This window comes from Macrotis lagotis, chromosome 2 (assembly GCF_037893015.1).
Source record: "Macrotis lagotis isolate mMagLag1 chromosome 2, bilby.v1.9.chrom.fasta, whole genome shotgun sequence".
Classification (NCBI taxonomy): Eukaryota; Metazoa; Chordata; class Mammalia; order Peramelemorphia; family Peramelidae; genus Macrotis; species Macrotis lagotis.
This window is the reverse complement of record NC_133659.1, coordinates 5963063-5979773: the sequence shown is the minus strand read 5'-3', so window position 1 is coordinate 5979773 and position 16711 is coordinate 5963063. Positions and strand designations below refer to the sequence as shown.

The 16711-nt window shown below is 34.6% G+C and overlaps 1 pseudogene; it reads left to right on the top strand.

Annotated features, from left to right (window-relative positions):
• Positions 1-1882: 1882 nt before the first annotated feature.
• Positions 1883-16345, top strand: LOC141510967 (glutamine synthetase-like; annotated as a pseudogene).
• Positions 16346-16711: the final 366 nt, after the last annotated feature.

Here is a 16711-nt window from a genome sequence, read left to right as displayed (position 1 = left end):
AGAAAACCCTTGGGACTTCCCAACACTGTAGATGAGGAACAGTGAAGAGAGGCTTTTTGAAGACCCTCAAGCCCTCACATGATTCACTACTTACTTAATATACATAAGAATTGGAAATATTGGGGTGGCTAGGTGGCGCAGTGGATAAAGCACTGGCCCTGGAATCAGGAGTACCTGGGTTCAAATCCAGCCTCAGACAATAATAATTACCTAGCTATGTGGCCTTGGGCAAGTTACTTAACCCCATTGCCTTGCAAAAACCTAAAAAAAAAAAACGAATTGGAAATATGTGAACCATCCTTCTGCTCTATGTAGTCCTAACTTTATTCTAACTCTTCCTTCAATCTCATTGAAAAAACATCAAGGCAAAAAAACAAGAAAGAGGATCTCATAGAGGGGGAGAATTTCCCCAACACTTAGAACTGTACCTAGTTCACAGGAAGTGCTTTGTTAATGATTGTCAAGTGACTAAATACTATGTGAAAATAACCACTAAATTCTGTGGATGAAAAAAAAGCCAAATCCAGGCCCTGCCCTCAGGAACTTTACATTATAATGAGGAAGATAACCTTTAAATGACTAGATAATGCCTCCAGGGTATAATGGTTGCCTCTTTGAGACATAAACTAATGGATTTTCCCCTAAATCATTTCCCCAATCCCATTTCATATCACAGGAATAAATAAATAAAATGGCCAAAAGCATGGCCAGGAAAGGGCACATATGGGGTAAAATGTCACGAAGCCATGAAAAGGGGAAATGGGGGTCCTAGTGTGATCAACAAGCAAGAAAAAATCTCTCTATGCAGATGACTTCTTTTCCTCTTTTCAAATTTCATTCCCTCTTATCAAGCATTGATGGGTTTGTCCATTCTCACTCTTGGAAGAGGGTCAATTACCACATAATGAATAGAATACTGACTCTGAATAAGGCAGATCTGAATTTGAATCCCACCTCATTTGTTATGTCTCTATGTCAACTGACTTCTCAGAGACTTCCATGACCTTCTGTAAAATGAGGAAAAGCACATCCATATCATCCATATTATATCCAACTATATAGAGATATGAGCATATATAAAAATATAAAATATCCAACCCTATTAATATAAACTAGGCTATTTTCTATATATACTTATATATTTATATTTACATATATTTATATAAATATACGTATGAATATATAATATCTAATCATATTAACATAACCCAGGATTTTATATATCTATATCTATATCTATCTATATCTATATCTATATCTATATCTATATCTATATCTATATCTATATCTATCTATATCTGTATATAAAATATCTAACTGTATTAAGACAACCCAAGATGATTGGGTTGGTATTTTGTATATTCATAGAAATTTGCATACATATGCATATATAAATAACTGTGTATATGTATTTACATAGACACACACATGCACACACACACGCACACACACACACACACACACACACACACACACACACACATATATGGCTCTATAAATATCCAACCATATTAACATACTCAGGTTGGTGGTCCCATCCCCCCATTTAAAGTATTGGATGGCCATAAATCTCACGGAACTGACAATTACGATATCCTATAGCACATCAGTGAGAGAAAAGGTTCCAGTTATTTTCCTGGTGCTTTGGAACCTCTCCCTCTCCCCAGTTCCAATTAGCAAACCTGGCTCCATCGCCTGCTTCTTTCCCTGCATGCTGACTTCACCTTTGCTTGGGGAACCTTTTGAGCAAGATCAAGTCCTCCCTGTTTTCAGACCAGATGCTTCATTACAGGACATGGCGAGTCGCTCAACTACATCACCATTTCACCTTTTCCCCAGTCTCAGGCAGATGTCTCGGGCTGTTAAACAGTTGTAATAGGAGATGAACCTGGCCTCCTGCTCTGAGGACAGGAGAACTTTTTTCCCTTTTTATGGGCCTGACTATCTTCATGGTTCGTTAAATACAATGTACAACCATTGGAGTGCTGCTAGTGGACCCCAGAAGGACTGGCAGGTTAGATGAGAGTTGTCAGTCATCTTCTGTTCTGTTCAGTCCAGATTGGGTAATAAAAAGAAGGGGGAGTTGAAAGTAAGGAACACCATTTAGATCAATGCCTCCAAAGAAATAAAAAAAAAATAAAGCATCATTTTTGAAAACTACAGGGGGAGAATATGGGTAGACAGCTAGACAACCCATGGCCAGTGTTAATAAATCTATAATACAAGGCTGTAAGAATCATTACTGTGCTTTGTAGAACAAATAGCAAACTTCTGGCCAAATATTTACAGAAGGGAAAGTTCTGGATCTCATAAGACTTTTACAAAAAAAAATTGTGTTGGGTGATCAGATGCTCAAATGACATTATGCACAATTATACTTTTTGTCCAAAGGCCAATTAAGATGTTAAAGAATAAGCAAAATCTCTCCTTGTTTTCACCCAAAATAAAAGTCAAACTGGAGCTATTTAATTGTCTTTGCATTTTTAAAGTCAGGTCACAAAGATTAATCATTGTGGTACCTAGAGAAAAGGAACTGACTGCATATTTAGAAAGGCTTTTTGAGCTTGATTTTATTTAATATTCCAAAGTTAAGCATCAGAACTTTCTTTTCAAATCTTAGGGCTGAACTTAGTGACAAAGTGTGCTTAAACAGTTCATGCATGATTTTTTTTCCCTTTTTGTTTTTCCACACCTAGAGCAGAAATTACTGTGCTGTCAAGACAAGATACTCTGAAAGCTCTCTTCCCAAACTGTGATTAATGATCAAACAGGTTCTTGCTTTCCCTCTGCTTTGGCTTTGTAATTTGCTTCGTTGGTAAGTTCTGTGGACTGGAGGGGATCCCTTCAAATATTTATATTATTGCAGTTGGTGCAGAGTAGCGCTAGAGTTTCTCTCATCAGCAAGAAAATGCAAGATTAATTTCTGGGTGAAGCAAACTAAGCCATTTTTGAAAGTAATGTGAAAAATAGGCAAGAGAAACAGATTAGACCCCAAATGGAGAGAGCCTAGAATGCCATCTTGTTATGTCTTACTTTTGTGTCTATAATAGAAACTCCACAATTTTACATAGGGAAAGCAAGGCTAGCCAATATTTGGCATGAGGTCAAAAAATCATTGGGCCCATTAGTTGTCTACAAGATCATATGACTCCGCAGTACTATGAAAGCCAGGATAGGTGATTCAATCTTTAAAGGAATGACAAAGGTATAATCTTAAGAATTCAGAAAATATATTTATGTAATAGGCTAGATTATATCAAGAACATTGTTTTCAGTTCTGAACATTATACTTCATGAAGGATATTAAGATCATGGAAAGGGTGGAAATTATGTCATTAAAATGAATGAGAAGAAAAGGGAATGAGGAAGAAGAAAAGAAGGAGGAGGTAGAAGAAAAAGAAGAAACATCTAACATTTCTATAGATCTTTAAGATTTAGGAAACATTTTATATGCATATCTTCATTTCATTCTTAAACAACCTTATCCCCATTTTCCAGAAGAGACAATTGGCCTTTACTTGAACAAGGTCATACAAATTTTGAAAAGGAGAGACATACATATAGGAGATATACATATACATTAAGAGAGATGGGAATAAATGCAATGTAGATACTGTTTTAGTTCAAAAGTGGAGGATTGTGAGCATAATGATATTTGGTAATATCTTACTATACCTTTTGGTTCATATACTGGATGAAGTTAAATATGTTTTTCAGTTTCTACAGGAAAATGACTACATTGGGGCAAGCATACATTATTGAAAAAGAGTGATATAGCCAGGATTAGAAATGAGACAGGGTTCCCAGTAGGATGAAGGCTTGAAGCTCATTCTGATTTGTTAAATGACCCTTAAACCATTTAAGTGGGGAACATCTATCACCATATAGCGGTAAAGATGGGTATAGAATGGTATCCAGTCTCTGAGATCCATAGTGCAACTGGCAATATAGAATGAAGAATATCCGTCAACCAGGGTGAGGTTTCCTAGAACATGTGAGATTCCTAGTACATGTAAGAAATAGGGCTTGATAGGTAAATTTCACCACTGTGTTTTTGCAACAATTCTTTTTTTTAATATGGGTTATTTTATTGTATAGTTTGAAGTCTATCATGAGTTACCCTCACCTTATTTCATAAAAATAAATTTGCCTTGATATTCTTCACATTTTTTCATCTATATTATTTTTCCATTCTAAATTATGCTATCAAAAATATATATCTGTCCAGTTTTATACCTATCTTTATTTATGTAATGAATGCTTTGTAGGAATGTCCTTTCCTTTATATGTTTTAGCAGGTTAATTCTAAGATACTTGGTTTTCAGTTGGTTAATTTTGAGGTGAAGCTTATGGTTATACTTATAATTTCATGACAGGTTCTGTCAGTAACAATAGAAAATTGAAATTTTTCATTTACTCAGGTTATATTAAATTACTTTGCATAAATTAGTAATTGATTTTTTATTTACTGTTAATTATATATTCAGATCTTATATCAAATGTTTTCTCATAGCAATTTCTTGTATTATGTTATTTACTTACATTTTTATTTATAAATTTACATGTAAGAATAGTGACATATAAATAGACCATATGTTTTGCATAAGGTTTTTGCATCAGTAGATTTCATTTATTTAGAAATATTTATTTTTGTATTCTTTTTACTTACTTCTTTTTTCTTATTTATTTTTATTTTTAACAATTACTTGTAAAGATATTTTTCAACATTTATCCTTATGTAAGCTTTTGAGCTATACATTTTTTGACCCTCTTTTTTCCTTTCTACCTTCTCTTCCCTTCCCCTTCCCGAAGGAGCAAACAATCTGACATAGATTGTATGTCTACAATCATGCTTAATATAATTCCAGTTAGTTATGTGTGAAAGAAAAAGTAGAACTAAGGGGGAAAATCCTGAGAAAGAAAAGAATAAGAATAAAAGACAATTTTAAAAAGTGAACATACTGTTCTTTGCTCTACATTCAGACTTCATAGTTTTTTTCTCTTGATGTGGCTGAAATTTTCCAAAAGAAGTTTCTCAGAATTGTTTTTGAACCCTAAGCTGCTGAGAGGGGTTGTGTCCATCATAGTTGATCCTCTCAAATGTTGCTGTTAATATGTACAATGTTCCCCTGGTTCTGTTCACTTCACTCAGCATTAGTTCATCTTTACAGGCTTCTCTAATGTCTGCCCAATTATGGGCAGTACCTCAGAACATTCATATTCTATCACATGTTCAGTCATTATCTAGTTGATGGGTATCCCCTCAGTTTCTAAACTGCTAAAAATATTTTTGTATATATGGATTTTTCCCCTTTTTATGATATCTTTGGGATGCAGACTAGTAGAGGTAATGCTGAATGAAAGATAGTACATTTTTTTTATCTTTTATTGCCTTTGGGCATAGGTGTTCTCCAGAATTGTTGGATCAGTTCACAACTCTGCAAATAATGCATTAATATCCCAGTTTTCTCACATCCTCTCCAACATTGATAATTTTACCTTTTTGTCATGTTAGCCGATCTGATAGGCATGAGATGGTACCCAGGAGTTATTTTAATTTGCATTTATTTAATTAATAATGATTTGAAGCATTTTTTCATATGACTTGGTTTTCATCTGAAAACTGCCCGTTTTTATTATTTGACCCCTTATCAATTGGTGAATGACTTGTATTCTTTAAATTTGACTTAATTCTCTCTATATTTTTAGAAATGTGTCCTTTAACAGAAATACAATCTGTGAAAATTGTTTCTCAGCTTTTCTCTTTCCTTGTAATTTTGATTGCATTTGTTTTACTTATGTAAAAACTTTTTTTTGAATTTTGCAATTTTTCCCCCCTAAGCTTGCTCCCCCCCATAGAAGGCAGTCTGTAAGTCTTTACATTGTGTCTATGCTATACACTTTTAAAATTAAATATAGCCAAAACTATTTATTTTGCAATTTATAATTTTCTTTGTGTCTTGGTTGGTCATAAACTTCTCCTCTCTCCACAGATCTGACAGAAAGGCTATTCACTATTCTCCCAATTGGATTGTGGTAGCAATCTTTATGTCTAAATCTTGTCTCCATTTTGACCTTATCTTAGTATAGATTGTGAGATGTTGGTCTATGAATAGTTTTTGTCACACTATTTTTCAGTTTTCCCAGTAGTTTTTGTCAAATAGTGAATTCTTATCCCAGAAACTCAAATCTTTAGGTTTATCAAACATTAGATTAATGAAATCATTTGCCACTGTTTCTACCAAGAAGTTTTGATGACTCCTGCTTTATAATATAGTTTTAGATCTAATACAAGGTCACTCTCCTTTGTCTTCTTTTTCATTAATTCCCTTAATATTCTTGACCTTTTTTCGCATAGGCATTTTATTGTTCTTTTTTCTAGCTCTGTAAAATAATTTTTTGGTAGTTTGATATGGCACTGCATAAATAATTTAATTTAGGTAGAATTGTCATTTTTGTTGTATTAAATTGGTCTACCCATGACCACTTGACATTGGTCCAATTGTTTAGATATGACATTAGTTGTGTGAAAAGTGTTTTGTAATTGTGTTCATAGAGTTTCTGGGTTTGTGTTGGCAGTATTTCATGTTGTTTACAGTTACTTTAAATGGAATTTCTCTTTTTATCTCTTGCTGTTGGACGTTGTTGGTCATATGTAGAAATGTTGATGATTCATGTGAGTTTATTTTATATCCTACTTGCTAAAGTTTTTAATTCTTTTTTTTTTGTAGAAGCCCTTTATTAGCAGAATTGCATCTTCAGAAAATTATGAAGCCATTCACCTGGACCAGGTCTAGTTCCTAACAAAAGGGTTGGGCTTTCCCAAACACACAAATAACCGAGAACTTTTAAGAAAGTTGCCAACACTTAATTGACCACCTCCCAACAAGGAACGAAGACGGCTTATCGTGTGAAATAAGCAGGGGGTCAAACAGGCTCCTTCTCTGACTGTGAGGTAGAGAAATGCCCACAGGCAGCTGCAGGTAATCTGGCGGAGACAGCCCCGGATTAGCAGCTCTGGAGGCTCCCGCTGAAGGCTGGCAGATCTTAGATCCCCACAACAGCCCTGTGAGGCAGGTGCTCTCTTCTAACTGCTTAGAACACAAAACAAAACACAGAGAGGTGATTGTGAAGGCTAGTTTGAGGCAGGGCTGGAGCTTGGTTCTTTATGACAGGAATAACTTGTTGCGGGATGATCTCTGCCTCTTAAGCATAACCTCAAACAGACGAATGCCACACAGAGATGGAGAGAACAGGAATTTAACTATATCACAATACACAGTTTACCGAATGAATGGATGCAAGAGATGAAGACATTCAAGGGCAAACCAAGTCGAATACTTTGCTGGGGGGTTTCTTTGACGTCTGTGCTTTGGCAGACAGGCTTCCAAAATGGGAGGGGCAGCAGTAGTCATTACTTCTTATTGGGAGCAATGAGGCGATTTAAGTGATAGATGGATGGATGAATAGATGAATGAATGGGTGGATGGATGGATGCAATGGTAGGGAGGGGGAGGTGGTCTTGGTGTAGAATGTCTTTCATTTCCCTGGCCATTCTTTATAACCCGAGCTTGGTCCTTCTCCAGTGTCTCCTCTTTGAGTTGTACCTGATCTTATTGCCAGTTTTCAGCCAAATCCACTGGGGAATGGGACGATTCTGCTTCTGTTTCTTGGCCAGGAACCTCGTGATTCTGAATGTTTTATGAGAAGACATGATGATGAGATGACAGCCGAGCTTCCACCACGATGGCTGGACAGGTGGAAAAAAAAAGCTAAAGTTTTTAATTCTTTCAGGTAGCTTTTTAAAATAGATTTTCTAGTATTCTCAAAGTATGTCATTATATCATTTAGAAAGAATGAGTTTTGTTTCTTATTGCCTATTCTAGTTTCTTCAATTTCTTTTTTGTCTCTTTTTGTTAAAGCTAATAATTCTAATACAATATTGAATAATCAGCATCCTTGTTTCACCACTAATTTTATTTAGAATGCTTCTAGTTTCCTCTTTACTAAATAATTCTAAACAAAATTACCTTCTAAATTATGCAATCAAAAATGTATATATATCCAGTTTTATACCTATCTTTATATATGTAATGAATGCATTGTAGGGGTATTCTTTCCTTTATATGTTATAGCAGGTTAATTCCAAGACACTTGGTTTTAGTTGGTTGATTTTGAGTTGAAGCTTATGGTCATACTTATAATTTTATTTAGAATGCTTCTAGCTTATTCCCATTCCATGTGATGCTTACTGCTGGTTTTAGATAGATACTGCTTACCATTTTTAGGGAAAACTCCATTTATTCCTATCTTCACTACTATTTCTAACACTGTACTTTTTCAAAGACTTCTCAGCATCTATTGAGATAATCATATGATTTTTCTTAGTGTGAATATTGTTATAGTCTATTATGCTAATAGTTTTGAATCATCCCTGCATTCCTGGTATAAATCCTACCTGGCTATAATATATTATCCTAGAGATAACTTGCTGTAATCTTTTTGGCAATATTTCATTTAAAATTTTTGCATCAATATTCATTAGGGAGATTTGGTCTATAATTTTCATTGTTTTGTTTTTTCCCGGTTTAGGTATCAGTAACATGTTGGTGTTATAGTTAAAGCTCCTTCATCTTTTTTTCAAATAGTTTATGTAGAATTAGAATCAATTGTTCTTTAAGTGTTTCATAGGATACACTTGCAAATCCATCTGGGCTTGGAGATTTTTTTGTTAAGGACTTTATTGTTGTCTTTTCAATTTCTTTTTTTTCTGAAATGATTATTTTAAGTATTTTTCATCTATTATTCTAGGAAGCTTATTTTTAATAAATATACATACATTTCTTTTATAGTCAAATTTATTTCATATACTTGGTAAAATAGCTGTGAATTAATTTTAATTTCTTCCTCAGTGATAGTGAGCTTACACTTGGCATTTCTGATACTGGTAATTTGGTTTTCTTCTTTCTCTCTTTGTAATTTATATTAGCCAAAGGTTTATCTATTTTATTGTTTTTTTCCCCATAGAACCAGTTCTTAGTTTTATTTCTTAGTTAAATAGGTTTCTTACATTCAATTTCATTAATTTCTCCTTTAATTTTCAGAATTTCTAATTTGGTATTTAATTGAGGATTTTTATTTTTTTATTTTTCTGGCTTTTTAGGTACATGCCCAATTCATTAAACTCATCTTCCTCTTTTTTATTCATGTAATCATTTAGCAATATAAAATTTCACTATATCCAACAAGTTTTAGTATGATGTGTCATCATTGCCATTGTTTTGCATAAAATCATTGATTCTTTCTATGATTTGCTGTTTGATCCATTTGTTTAAAAACTTGCTTATTTACTTTCCCATTAATTTTTAATATTTCTCTTTGACTGATCCATTATTATATATAATTTTTATCACAACATGATCTGAAAAGGAAGCATTTAGTATTTCTGTCTTTCTGCATTTGACTGTGAGGTTTTTATGCCCTAATACATGGTCATTTTTTTTTTGTGTAGGTTCCATGTACCTCAGAGAAGAGGGTATGTTCCTTTCTACGATATCTAACCTTTCTAAAATTCTATTCACTTCCTTAACTTCTTGTTTACTGTGTGGTTAAATTTATCTAATTCTGAGAGAAGGAGGTTGAGGTCTCCCAGTAATATAGTTTTACTGCCTATGTCTTCCTGTAACTCATTTAACTTTTCCTCTGAGAATTCATTGACTGCCTGGCTGGGCTGTTTGGTGGGTCTGGATAGTTGTAAAGGATCTTCCAGATATGTATACTTGTGACTTTTACTTTGGGTTCACTATAGCTTCTTTCCAATGGTTCTCTTTCCTTTATTTTTCTTTCTTTAAATAAAGTAGCTCAGTTATGAGATTTGCAGTGTTAGAATTACATAATAATGGGTTAACATTAGGAATAAACAGGATATAGGGAGATATTAGGGTTGATTCTGAATCAATAGAGAAATCTCATAGGTCAGTTTGTGTGTGCGAAGCATAGTATGATGGCTGGTGACCAAGGGTGCTGAGTAATGCCATTAAGATTTTACATTCTTTATTGATGATTCATATTTTTTTTTTACATTTTGGGGTTTTGTTATTTCTGTTTTGTGGATTCAAGTGTAATTGCTTTACATTTGCTGCAAAATTTCTCTTGTATCTTTCTCAGCATCTCATTTTTCTCTTTGTCAGTCTCTATGTGTCTGTGTAATTTATTTCTCTCTCTGTGTCTCTGTCTCTCTAGGGACAAAGAGAGTTAATAAATGCTGAGGAAAGTTTCTAGTATTCCATATTTTTTTTGGTAACAGAGTCACTCAGTTTTGAATACATTTATCTTTGGTTTCTCACCTTACCACTTGAATGAAACTTCTCTCATCATGGTTATTAAGCACCATTTTTTCTTAAATATAATTGCCTTCTCTCAGGTATCACCTTTTGTCTCTGGCTTTTGTCAGTGATTGCCTCTTATCATATCATCATGATATAGTAGAAAAAGCTATGATCCAGAAGTAAAAGTATCTGGATTTGAATCATCTCTCTTTCACAAATATTATTATGGGCAAATTACAATAAGCAGTATTGGCTTTAACTCCATTAAGTGTAAACCATGGGGAATAGAAAGGAAGATGCATACTGTAAGACACAATGATTTTGGGTTTTTAGAAAACTTTGGAATGGCTAATTTCTTCTGACTTATAAAGAGAGGCTGTTGGGGAAGTTTTCAAGCTGATTAGTTAACAAAGAGTTCAGTTTGTATTTTTGTATTTGTAATTCTAGGTAAATAAATCCCATATTTTGACAATTTTCATCTTTCCATGTGACTGAGACTTGTGTAGAGTACAACAGCAACTTTGGTTGATGAAAATTTTCTCTATGTGAGAAACTGATGAAAAGAAACCCAAGTATCTAGAGTTGATCTTTCTTTAGAAGTCATTAACACAAAGTCACAGGTCAACTAGTATAGGGTGTAACCTGTACAGATTCTCAAAAAATCTGGTTTTATAGAAGTAACTTAGAACATAGAGCAGGAAGAGACATTTGGTGATTGATTTTACTATGCTTACTATGTAGTAAGATTTATTTTTTTTTCTGGTAGCTGTAAAGTTTGGAACTAGTAGCACCTTCAAGAAGGCCAGTGTTGGCTTCTGCCATTATGCTTGATTAATTATTCTTCTCTGAATGATTTGAGAGTATTTCATTGATTCCTTCATTTACAACATGCAATGAGAGACAGTAATGATGGAAGGAAGGTCATAGATTTTTCAGAAGTCCACATGTGGCCCTATGAAAAGCAGGCTTTGGTCTTTTGTTTTAGATGAAGGAAGAATGATTTCCTAGCATCTAGATTTTACCAGTTACATAGAATTTATGCTCTGAATAGTAAATGTTAACATTTCCAAAAAACCTTTACAACTCAGCCCAATAGCAGAGAAGAAAACATGCTTTAGGTAAGAACTTGTCTATCAATGATATATTTCTCTATGAACTTTGTGAGTGTCATACAATGTAGGAACTAGGTTAAATTTGAACCTACCTTCTCTGAATAAATAAAGCCACACAGGTAAGAATGCATTAGGCTAAAAATTGTGCTTTTTCCTTGTTATATTATCAAAGTTAATATTCCTTGATAAGACCTTATCAGTATTAACTGATTAAAATAATGTTTCCTGCTACTAACACTGAACAAAACGTAACTGATGGTGCTTTGAGTTGAAGGCATTTTATTAGAAAAGACCCATCCCTAGCTCTTTGGCTTACTCTATTTCCTTGAGGGACAGATATAACCAGTCTGAGTCTATGAAAATAAGCCAGAATGTTCTCTCTATACCAAAAAAATAATATAGCAAAGTGAATAAGGCAGGAATGTTTGCATGTTTGCTAGCTTAATTTCAGACTTACAAGTACTAGGTTTTAAAGATAGCTCCAAAATGTCTACCTGTGTTTAAAAGAGAAATCTGTTCTCTGCATGGAAAGGATGTTTTTTTTGTTTTTTGTTTTTTTTTTACAGTGGAAGCATCCACCCATTTTCATGTAACAGTTTGTGGAGCTGATTAATGTGATGTTAGAGCAGGCACATTATAAAATGGAATCTTTCTATTGTTTGACAAGAAAGCAAATGGATTTTATTAAAGGGGGCAGAGCATCTAGAAAAGTAATGCCTTTGATTGGAGGTCACAGTATTTGAAAGCTATTGTTGGACTCTCTGGAATTCTTAATAATAATAATAAAAATCCAGGAAACTGGAGGTTTCCTCTGTAGCACATAGCAAATTAAAGTGAAAGAAACATTTTGTCTTCTGTGAAAAACCCAGGAGTCTCGAGTTGATCTTTCTTAATAAGCCATCAACACAAAGTCACAGGTCAACTAGTACAGGGCTTAAACCTTTCCCCTTCTTTCTTCCCATTCTTTATATCCTCTATGACTCTCTAGGGTCAACAGCAACCAGCAAAGGAGAAACATGACCCTTTCGATTACAGTGTTTTTGGAGAAGTTCTCTTTCTTCATATAAACATTATCGACCTTTCTCCCAGAATAGTGAACATAAACCAGAGATGAGAAAAGAAACTGAATTAAAATCTATAGGTTTCTCAGTCTCAATATTAAATAGGGTTCATTGTTTTCCAATTTTGGTGAATTAATTTTGAATGCTGGAAATTAAAAGCAAAACATATTAATTTTAAAATCAGCTGCTGGCTAGGTTGCACAGTGGATAGAGCACTGGAGGACCTGACTTCAAATCTGGCCTGAGACACTTAATAATTACCTAGCTATGTGACCTTGCTCAAGTCACTTAACCCCATTGCCTTGTAAAAATCAGCTGTGTATTTATGGATGAATTTAGATGGTCATCTTATTATTTAAAAATAAAATTAGTTGTTTGGATGAGTAAAAACTCATTTTATCTCTCAGATGTACTGTATATTGATGTAGGTATAAGTATTAGAATTGTATACCGAAAATGTGAGTTCAGTCTCTGGCTCTGCACAGTAACATTATTTTGACCTTAGAAAATTCACTTTATTTATCTAGAACTCAGTTTACTTATGTGAAAATAAAATTGTTGGAACAGATGATCAGAAAGTTCTTGTCTTGTATAAGTGATCATTCTATGTACTTCTTGGTTTCATACCAAAAAGATGAATGATCCTCGTCTGTATGAGTTGTGGTCTTTATGACTGTACTGATATTAGCTATCTATATAGATGGATAAATAGATAGATGGATGAATAGATAGAATATTGATGGATTGATAGATTCAAGATAAATAGAAGATAGATGATAAATAGATGATAGATAGAGATAGGTAGATAGATAGATGGTAGATAGATAATCTCTCTATATAGAGATATAGATCTCTATATATCTCTCTCCATCTCTATATATTCATCCCAGATTATATGTAATATTATTTTAATCTATTAAATAAAATGAAATTAGATAAATGGCATTTGTAGAAATGGCATGGCTGAGAAACTTAGGAAACACTCAGGACCCATAAATCTAAAATTTGACATGTGGAAAATGCCTCAAGCATCCCATGCTTTAAAATATGTTGGTTTAGGATCCATAGCAATAAAAAAATTTTAGTCATCTACAAGAATGATATTGATATATTTTAAAAAGTGTGAAATAAATGGGATATGAGGTGAACTTTAATCATAACCATAGTTAAAAACAACTTCGTTAGAGAACACTGGTTAGGAAAGATCAGAATACATAGCAAATTTATAATGACATGTTAAGCTTAAAAGCAATTATTTATTGGGGGTGGAAATAATATCTTTGAAGTGATTTAATTTATGTTTATTTTATATGTTTTAATAAAGCCTTTTCAGTTATTTTAGGAAAAAAGTCTTGATTTTGTAACATTTTCATAGTCAAATTTACTGCATGGTCCATAACCTATGCATAAAATATTCCCTGTTTAATATCTACTTTTCACTCATGGTTTGGGACTCAAAAGGAGGTTAAATTGGACTCTAGTGGTAACCCTTGGCAGATTAGAGAGAAGATGGAATTTCTCTGAAATCCTTCAGTAGACCATGCAGATTTCTACTGTACAATGAGCTCTCAGGAGATAGATCATTCTACTTTTGTGTAACTTTAGTTTTAGGAAGCTTTCTCTTATCTCCAATTAATTTTTTTCTCCTTATAATATCCATTATTTGCTTCTAATTCTTCTTTCTGGAGCCAAGCAAAAAAATGTACTGATTTAAAACATTTTAGAACTTGTGATATGTTTTCTATTTAGGTTCTCCTCCTCTGCGATTTCTCATGGATACGAAATATTTCCTAAAGTATTTTGTAAACTCATTTTGAAATTTGCATATTTGATCAATATTGGTGCAAAAGAATTAGAAGGTCTTTGAGTGATAGCTAGGTGGTGCATGGCTAGAGCACAGGCCCTGGAGCCAGGAAAACCTGAGTTCAAATATGACCTCAGACACTTAATAATTGCCTAGCTGTGTGGCTTTGGACAAGCCACTTAACCCCATTTTCCTTAAATCATAAATAAAATTTTAAAAGAGAGAAATATTAAAGTCAGATATGCATTCAAAAGGAGAAAAAGGATCTCATGATATCACAAAGTTAAAGGATTGCAAACAAATTTGGAACCATGTCCAGAGCAGAGAGGTCACATTTTAGGATGGGCATTTATAAGCTACAGTGGATCTGAATGAAGGTAACCACAACACTAAAAGTGTTTGAGATCAAGCAATCAATCAATAAACAGTAATTGCATACTCTGGGAGCTACTGTGCTAAGTGCTAATGATACAAAAAGAAACAGAGATAGTCTCTGACTTCAAGAAGCTTATAATCAAATAGGGGAGACAACAGCAGACACTATATAGAGATATGTATATACTACATACTCACATACACAGATATATACATATATATATATATATATATATATATATATGTATAGTAACTTTTTGAAAAAAAACTCAAAATATTTGGTTTAGAGATAAGGAGACAGAACTGTCACCGGGAGAAGGAGAGTTGTTTTCCAGTATTTGAATGGCATTTTTTAAAAGTTGAGAATCCTTTTATAATAATTTTATTACCAGGGATAAGTGATCATGGAAATAATGATAATTAAAAACCCCTGTGAAGGGGGAAGAGCTGAGATTGGAACATCTTGAGCCTCCAAGCAGCCCAGTCAGGCTGCAGTGAGCCTGCCGAATAATCACTTGCACCCTTGAGTTTTCAGCTTCTTTCCGCTCCCTTCCACCCCCTGTCCAGGACAACTTCTAACAGGACCACCTCAGTCAGGTCTCACTTGGACAAAAGTATCAAGCAGATGTACTGGAACCTGCCTCAAGGGAAGAGTCCTGGCAGTGTACATTTGGAAGGGCGGCACGGGCGAGGAACCATGTTGTAAAACATGGACCTTAGGCAGTGACACAAAAAGCCTGAATGGATCTACCTGAATGGGATTTTAGCGGCTCCAGTACTTTTCAGTCTAAAGGCTCTAAGAGTGACATATGCCTTATTCCTGCTGCTCTGCTCCAAGACCCCTCCCTAAAGGACCCCAACAAACTGGCTCTCTATGAAGTCTGCAAGCGTGCAGAAATCAATTTGAGGTGCACTGTACATGCATAATGCATGTGGTGACCAACCAGAAACCCTTGGTTTGATAGAAAGCAAGAGTTTATTCTCACGGGAACAGATGGGCACTCTTTTGGTTGACCCTCCAATAGATTCCTTGGGCCCCAGGGTCCATATTACTATGACATGGAAGCTGACCAAACCTATGGAAGAGTTATGGTGGAAGTTCATTACCACACTTGCCTAAATACTGGAGTCAAATTTGGGGAGTGGGCAACAAACACTGAAAAGATGCCAGTTCGATGGGAGTTCCAGACAGGACCACATGAAGAGATTGAAATGGGAAATCATCTCTGAATTTCCTTCTTCATCCTCCATAGCATGTGTGAAGAGTTTGGAATGATCATGGCATTTGATCCCAAGTCAATCCATGGAAACTGCAATGGAGCTGTTTGCCATGTTAACTTCAGTACCAAGGTATGAGAGAAGAGACCCACTGAGAGACTGAGTAAATGATACAAAGAGCACATCTGAGCCTAAGACCCCAAGGGGTCTAGATTCTGCTTGTGGCCTGACAGTTTTCAATGAAACATCCAATATCAATGAGTTCTTCACTGATGTGGCCAACTGAGACACCAGCATATTCTCAGCATGGTTGGGCAAGCCAAGAAGGGCTACTTTGAAGATTGCTGCCCTTCTGCCAGTGGTGACCCTTCCTCGTTGACAGAGGCACTTATCCATATCTGTCTCCTGAATGAGATAGGAGTAAAACCCTTTCAGTATAAAACTTAAGTGAACTAGACCTACAGGTACCTTCCATATCCCCCACATCATAACCCTTTTCATATGGCATCTTCCACATCACCTCTCCCCTTTTCCAAGGTTCTCTACTAGATGTAGTTCAGAGCACAATATACCCCGTATTTTTGAACCCACAAAAAAGAAAAAAAAAACTGTGGAGGACATAGTATCATTAACTTTTTAATTATGATGGAAACAGTGAAATATTTTTAGTCAGGCATGACCCGGATTCAAATTATAACTATGTCAATTCCAACTCTATGTCCATTAGCAAATTTCTTTAATCTCTATGGGTTCTATTTTCCACTTTTGTATAAATAGAAAAACCAGTACTCTTTATCCCTTCCTCAAAGGGCT